The following is an 8,613-nucleotide window of genomic DNA, read 5'->3' as shown; positions in this document are numbered from 1 at the left end:
GTGTGTGTATGTATGTGCAATTTTTTTTCTCACTCACTTTTCTCAGAGATGGCTGAACCGATTTTCATAAATTTAATTGCCAATGAAAGGTCTAGTTGCGCCATAGGTTGCTATTGAATTTCATTGTAATCGGATTTTCAGTTTAGAGATTTTGTATCAAAATGTAAAAATAACGAAACATCAATATCTCAGAAACCACACAACCGATTTTAATAAAATTGGTTTCAAATGATCGGGCTGTCTCCAGAACCCTTAACTTTTGAATTTCGTAATGATTGACCATATGGTTCAAAAGTTATGTAAAGAAAAGTTATCCTGAGGTTGTTTAAACTCACTCATTTTTCTCAGAGATGGCTGAACCGATTTTCACAAAATTAGTGTCAAATGAAAGGTCTAGTTGCCCCATAGGTTGCTATTGAATTTCATTGCAATCGGATTGTAACTTTGTCCGTTGTTCATGAAAATGTGAAATCACATAATGAAAGTAAACATATTGACTTCCTCCTAACGATCACTGGCTAATTAAAAGGTAGAAAAGTGATCCAAATGGCCGAATGTCATATACTACTCGACTCAGTTAGACGAATCGAGCATTTTCTGCATATAAGCATGTATAGGTGTATTTGTTTGTGTGTGGGTGTGTACGTGTGTATGTGCACCTTTTTTCGCACTCACTGTTCTCAGAGATGGTCTGACCGAACAGATTTCAATGAAATTAATTGCAAATGAAAGGTCTAGTTGCCCTATAAGACCCTATTGAATTTTTTTGTAATCCGATTTCTAGTTTAGAGGTTATGTATCAAAGTGTAAAAATCACGAAACATCAATGTCTCAGAAACCACACATCTGATTTTATTAAAATTAGTTTCAAATGAACGCGCTACCTTAAAAACCCTTAACTTGTGAATTTTATGTAGATTGAACATGTGGTTCAGAAGTTATGGAAAGAAACGTGTTCTGGAGACTATTTAATCTCTCTCATGTTTCTCAGAGATGGCTGGCCCGATTTTCATAAAATTAGTGTCATATGAATGGTCTTGTTGCCCCATAAGACCCTAATGATTTTTTTTACAAACGAATTATTACTTTTCCTGTTATGTTTAAAAATGTGAAATCCAGTTATGAAAAGAAACATATTCTGATGACTACTTGAGCTCACTCACGTTTCTCGGAGATGGTTGACCCGATTTACACAGAATTAGCATCAAATGAAAGGTCTAGCTGCCTCATAACTCCCTATTGAATTTTGCTGTAATCGGAATGTAACTTCGTCTGTAATGTATCGAAATGTGAAAATCACGAAACTTCATTATCTTAGAAACTACACAACAGATTTGAACAATATTGATATCAGATAAACGGGCTAGTTAAGGGTTAACTGATGAATTATGATTGAACACGTGGTTTCAAAGTTTGGCTGCCCCATACGTTACCTTTTAATTTGATTGTAATCAAACGTAAGCAAGCGTTATGTTTTAATTTGTAAAACAACGAAAGTCTATTATCTCAAGTATTACACGACTTATTTGAACATAACTAGTGTCATACAAATGAGTCATCTCTCAAACTTACAAATAACAAACTTCATAACAATTTGATATGCTGTTTAAAAGTTTTAGAAAAAACAGAAATTCAAAGACTATTCAACACTTTACCTGCTTCGATCAATATATATGGCCTCAACATGATTTAAATGTGGTATCGTACTATTTGAACGTTCCCGGCATCGCTCGTGATTAAATTGTTCGAAATTAAGAGTCATTGCATTTATTTCGCTATTTCTTGAGTACTAACATTACGTCAAATTTCATATTTTATACTTTAATTACAACATCAATATTTTAGAACCCAAAGAGTGGATAAACATTTATTGGATTTAAGCATTCATGTAAATCTATTTTTACAAATAATAAGTTTGAATGAGAAAGGCTGAGTCTGACCGCTAGGTGGATTAATTTAGGTTTTTTTATTTGATCCATTGTAGTTTGAAATATTGTTTTTAAAATTTAATACCAACTATTTGATCCCCCCCCCCACACATTTGAATATTTATCGTTTGTGTGCGGTAGAGCGTAATGCTCCCGCAAAATGGACGACATGCAGGTGCAACTTTTCCTGGATGTGGAATCAAATGGGGAAGAAATTGAAATTTCCCCCAGCAGTTCTCCCTTACCTTCCCCTGTACCATCCCCGCTACCTAGCCCTGTACCAAGGGTACCGAAAATACGGGTAAAAGCTTACCCAGATGCCGCTAGCGGTCCCTACGTTGTTTACTTCCGGCCCATAAAAAAACCTTTGAATATAATTCAAATAGGCAAAGACCTGGCAAAACAGTTTCCGGCCGTAACCGAGATTACGAAGGTGAGGCCGAAAAAACTGCGAGTTGTCGTGAGTAGCTTGAAGCAAGCAAACGAAATTGCTAGCTACGAGCTGTTTACAAGGGAGTACCGCGTGTATATCCCTGCCAAGGACGTGGAGATCGACGGTGTGGTTACCGAAGGAAGCCTCACGGTCGATGACATTTTGCGTCACGGGGTTGGCTGTTTCAAGAACCCCCTGATTCAAAATGTAAAGATACTGGATGTCAAGCAATTGCATTCAGTATCCATCGAAGAAGGGAAGAAGAAATTCCTCCCTTCGGATTCCTTCCGGGTGATATTCGCCGGATCCGCACTGCCGAGCTACATAGCTTTGGACAGGGTTCGTCTGCCTGTACGCCTGTTTGTACCGCGGGTCATGCATTGCCAAATTGCAAGCAGTTAGGCCATACAGCCACCTACTGCTGCAACAAGGCACGCTGCAGCAAATGCGGAGGCAATCATGCTGAGACCGCTTGCAGTGAGGATACTGAAAAGTGTCTTTACTGCGAGGGAACTCGGCATGACCTTTTGGCGTGTCCCGCGTACAAACAGCGCGAGGAAAAAATTAAGCGTTCCCTTTAGGAACGATCAAAGCGCTCTTTTGCAGAAATGCTTAAGAGGGCTGAGCCACCCTCGACAGGAAACATCTTTTCCTTTTTGCCAACCAATGAGGGTACATCTGACGATCCCGTCGAAGGGTGTTCTTATGCCTTGCCAGAGGGATCTAGGAAGTGGAGAATGCTCAACTCTCCTAATCTTTCTCGCAAAGGTCGTAAGATAACCCCACAAGACAAAAAAGAAACAGGGTTCATAAAATTCTCTGATATTGTGGACTGGATATTTAAAACATTCAACATACCAGATCCCCTTCAAAACATTCTTCTTGCCCTTCTCCCTACAGTGAAAATTCTTTTTGAAGCAACTCACAGCAACTTGGCCCCTTGGCTATCGTATCTTTCGATGACTAATACGTCGAAAGAGGTTAGGAATTTTGTCACTGTGTTACAGTGGAACTGCAGAAGTATCATCCCCAAATTTGATTTATTTTCACATTTGATAAACACATACAATTGTGATGCGTTCGCGCTCTGTGAAACTTTTCTCAATTCAAATGACCAACTTACTTCCACGATTTTAACATCATTCGTCGAGATCGAGACTCACACGGTGGAGGGATACTTTTAGGGATCAAAAAGTGCTATTCTTTTTTCAGAATCGACCTCCCCTCGATCTCGAATATTGAAGTTGTTGCTATTCAAACAAATATGAATGGAAAAGACCTATGCCTTGTTTCGTTATATATTCCCCCATCCGCGCGGATTGAACAGAAGCAACTCCTTGATATAGCAGAATTGCTTTCCGCACCTTTTTTGATTTTGAGAGATTTTAACTCTCACTGTTCGCTATGGGGGTCGCTGTACGACGACAACCGATCTTCTTTAATTTGTAACTTGATCGACGACTTCAATATGACACTTTTGAATACTGGGGAAGCGACACGTGTACCTAATCCTCCAGCACGTGAAAGCGTGCATGACCTATCCCTCTGCTCGACATCACTAGCGTTAGATTGCCAGTGGAAAGTAATCAACGATCCCCACGGTAGTGATCATCTTCCAATCGTTATATCAATTGCTAATGGTTCAACTCCCCCGAACCCAATCAATATTTCCTACGACCTTACACGTAATATTGATTGGAAGTGTTATGAGTCTATTATAGCGCAATCTATCGAGACTCACGAGGAACTTCCTCCGGAGGAAGAATACGCGTTCTTAGCTGGCTTGATAATCGACGCCGCGACTCAAGCTCAGACGAAACCGATACCCGGGGTAACGATTAGACAGCGCCCTCCCAACAAATGGTGGGACAAAGAGTGCTCTGAGCTGTACGCGCGAAGGTCCGCGGCGTATAAGGAGTACCGGGAGTACGGCACTGTCAACCTACTTCGAAAGTACGAGGCACTGGGCAGGCAGATTAGAGGTTAGTAAAGGCGAAAAAACGCGGGTACTGGTGGCGGTTCGTAACCGCGTTGTCGAGGGAAACAGCGATGTGCACTCTTTGGGATACCGCCAGGCGCATGCGGAACCGTGGCGTTTCGAATGAGAGTGAGGAGTATTCAGATCGCTGGATACTCGATTTTGCCAAAAAGGTCTGTCCGGACTCTGTACCGGAACAGAAAACCTTTCGCGACGCGTTATTAGTAACTACGGAAGAGCCTCCATTTTCGATGTTGGAATTTTCAATACCTGGCTCTCCTGTCGTGCAACAATAAGGCTCCAGGGTTAGATTGAATAAAATTCAACCTGTTGAAGAATCTACCCGACTCTGCAAAAAGACGCTTGTTGAATTTGTTCAACAAGTTTCTTGAGCTAAATATTGTTCCGCATGACTGGAGGGAGGTAAAAGTCATTGCTATTCGGAAACCCGGGAAACCTGCCTCTGATCACAATTCATATAGGCCGATTGCGATGCTCTCTTGCCTCCGGAAATTAATGGAGAAAATGATCCTCTTACGGTTAGACAAATGGGTCGAAACAAACGGTTCACTTTCAGATACTCAATTTGGCTTTCGCCGTGGCAAAGGGACGAACGATTGCCTAGCGTTGCTTTCTACTGAAATTCAACTCGCATTCGCTCGAAAAGAGCAAATGGCTTCTGCGTTCTTGGATATTAAGGGGGCTTTTGACTCTGTCTCTGTAGAAGTTTTAACCGCAAAACTTCATTCGCAGGGACTTTCACCAAATTTGAATAACTTTTTGCTCAATTTGTTGCCAGAAAAGCATATGCATTTCTCACATGGCGATTCGACAACTTCCCGAATTAGTTACATGGGCCTCCCCCAGGGCTCATGTTTAAGTCCTCTCTTATATAATTTTTACGTCAATGACATCGATGAATGTCTTGCAAATTCATGCACGCTAAGGCAACTTGCAGACGATAGCGTTGTATCCATTACTGGTAGCGAGGCTAGCGATCTGCAAGGACCATTGCAAGATACCTTAGACAATTTGTCTGAATGGGCTCTTAAGCTGGGTATCGAATTCTCTCCGGAGAAAACTGAGCTGGTCGTTTTTTCTAGGAAGCATAACCCAGCTCAGCTGCAGCTCCTACTAACGGGTAAAACGATCTCTCAGGTTTTAGTCGCTAAATATCTCGGGGTCTGGTTCGACTCCAAATGCACCTGGGCTTGTCATATTAGGTATCTGACACAAAAATGCCAACAGAGGATTAATTTTCTTCGTACGATTACCGGAACTTGGTGGGGTGCTCACCCAGGAGACCAAACAACGATATTGTCAGTTCTTGAGTACGGCTGTTTCTGCTTTCGCTCCGCCGCGAACACGCACATTATAAAATTAGAGAGAATACAATATCGTTGTTTGCGTATTGCCTTGGGTTGCATGCAGTCGACCCATACGATGAGTCTTGAAGTGTTAGCGGGTATTCTTCCGTTGAAACATCGTTTTTGGAATCTCTCTTACCGGTTGCTAATTCGATGCACAGTTATGAACCCATTAGTAATTGAAAATTTCGAGAGGTTGGTCGACCTTCAATCTCAATCCAGATTTATGACTTTATATTTTGACTATATGGCTCAAGATATTAATCCTTCTTCATACGATTCCTCCAATGTCGCACTTTTAGATACTTCTAATAATGCTATATTCTTCGACACCACCATGAAACAAGACATTTCTGGTATCCCGGATCAATTGCGACCCCAAGAGATCCCTAAGATTTTTTCCAATAAGTTTAAACATGTTAGTTATGATAAAAGGTTTTACACTGACGGATCTAATCTAGATGAGTCCACTGGCTTCGGTGTTTTCCACGAAAATTTTACCGCCTCCTACAAACTCGAAGCTCCTGCTTCCGTGTACGTCGCAGAACTTGCTGCTATTCAGTACTCTCTTGGAATCATCGAAACCCTACCCATAGACCACTACTTCATCTTCACAGATAGTCTCAGTGCCATTGAGGCTCTGCGATCGATGAAGCATGTGAAGCACACCCCGTATTTCCTGGGGAAAATACGGCGGTTTTTAAGTGCTTCAACAGATAAAAATTACCGTGTTACCTTAGCGTGGGTCCCTTCTCATTGTTCCATTCCGGGCAATGAAAAGGCTGACGCTTTAGCTAAGGTGGGTGCTATTGATGGCGATATTTATGAAAGACCAATTGCTTATGATAAATTTTATAGCATTTTGCGTCAGAGAACACTCAACAGTTGGCAATCATCATGGAACTCAGATGAACTGGGACGGTGGCTACATTCCATTTTTCCTAAGGTATCGACGAAAGCATGGTTCAAGGGGTTGAATGTCGGTCGGGACTTCATTCGCGTGATGTCCAGACTTATGTCCAATCACTACACGTTAAACACGCATCTCTTTCATATAGGGCTTGTAGACAGTAATCACTGCGTTTGTGGCGATGGCTACCATGACATCGAGCACGTTGTTTGGTCGTGTACCGAATACTGTGGTGTTAGGTCCGAGCTTATAGATTCCCTTCGGGCCCGAGGAAAACAACCGAGCGTACCCGTTAGAGACATTCTGGGAAGCGGTGATCCCCAGTACATGACACAGCTATACTGCTTTCTGAAAAACGCTGACATTAAAATTTAAAATTTTCTTTGTCTATTTGTCAGATTAAGGATACAAATATGCTATGCTGAAGACACGGAAACGAAGAGCCCGCATCTATGCTTACACAAATATTTTGAACCCACAACAAACAAGAATACAATTGCTCTACCAGTTGAAAAACAAAGTTCCAAAATTGTATCTCCCCTCCCCTCACCTTAAATCCCCACTAGCTCGTAGTCGGCCGCGAGAATAAAAAAAGGCCTCCCTCTTTTCCCTGCTAACGTAGAATTAATACGCTTGTACTTGGCTCAGTAAAACAGAAAATGTATCGTGCCGTGTCAAATAAACTAATTTTAAACCAAAACATAGATGTAATAAAAAAAAACAAACCTTATTAAATCATTAGTGTATCTTCTGCCTTAGCAGTTTTATTAAGAACCGCAGCAATACGATTCACTGTTACCCGGGAACTGTGACTTGAGGTTTTAAATAGTACACATGCCAAAAAAACCCATAACCATTCTCATATCTGGAGGAACTCTAATAGGGTAACCGCTCCTATATTCATCTCAGTATCTGTATTCATCTCATCACGCCTTTTGATCAATTCATCGTCAAATTTTACCATATTTTAACGTAAAACTTTCAGCCACTTGAGAAAATCGAGAAGCAAATAGATTTACTTTCAAAAATTTGTAGAAATTTGACGGTAAGTTGGACAAATGAGAGAAATAAGATGAGTATAGGTGCACCAAGCTGTTGAGATGAATAATGGAGCGATTACCCTACACAAATAAAAAACACTTTTTTCAAACAACAATACAACACGTTTTTCACCACAACAACTTATTTTTAGCGAAGCGTTTTTAAATGTTTTTAATAAATACCACTTAAAAAAAGAGTAAAGCAGAAAATTACACTCAAAATATTTTCACATTAATGTTACGTGAAATTTCCTGTACGTGTTCATTTTCTGTCATTTTGCATGATTGCACATACATAACATCTACGTGAAAATCTCATGCATACTATGTTTAATCACGTAGCATCTACGTGAACTTGGCAACGTCAGAAACAATGTCATTAGAAAAAGTATCGCGTGAACTCTCTGTACGAAAATATATAAATCAAAATGGCGAAGTTGGCGATGTTGTCTGATTCAGTCTCTGAACATAAAATCGAATTTCCCGATGGCTTGCCAAAAATTATGCTTTTGAAAAACCAGAAGAATTTGACATCGAGTCTTGAGCTTACGGATTTCACAAAGACTTAGTTCGAAGGTCGAGGAGTTACCTGAACATAAACAATTGCAGCTAACAGTGAATGGTCGCCAAATATCGTAATATTTATCAGTTTTTATGTCGTTTAATTCATTTACGAATTGACGATTATGCATGTCCGTACGATTTATCAAGCAACATATTCCGATGATTGCTGAAAAATTTTTTTTGTCTCTTAAGAATTGAGGAAACCACATTTATAATTATACGTTGTTCATACAGCTATAGCAGCTATCAGATAATCAAATAGTTTTCACTTTACCTGTTGTTGAATTTTACGTGAAATTTACATGAAATGCATATGTCTGGTGAATAAGATTCACAGGATAAATCTCGCCAATTCTCACTAATTCATGATGAACTCAAATGACAATCCCGTAA

The sequence above is a fragment of the Wyeomyia smithii genome, unplaced genomic scaffold (genome assembly GCF_029784165.1).
Source record: "Wyeomyia smithii strain HCP4-BCI-WySm-NY-G18 unplaced genomic scaffold, ASM2978416v1 HiC_scaffold_18, whole genome shotgun sequence".
In the NCBI taxonomy this organism is placed as follows: Eukaryota; Metazoa; Arthropoda; class Insecta; order Diptera; family Culicidae; genus Wyeomyia; species Wyeomyia smithii.
This window is presented reverse-complemented; position numbering follows the sequence as displayed.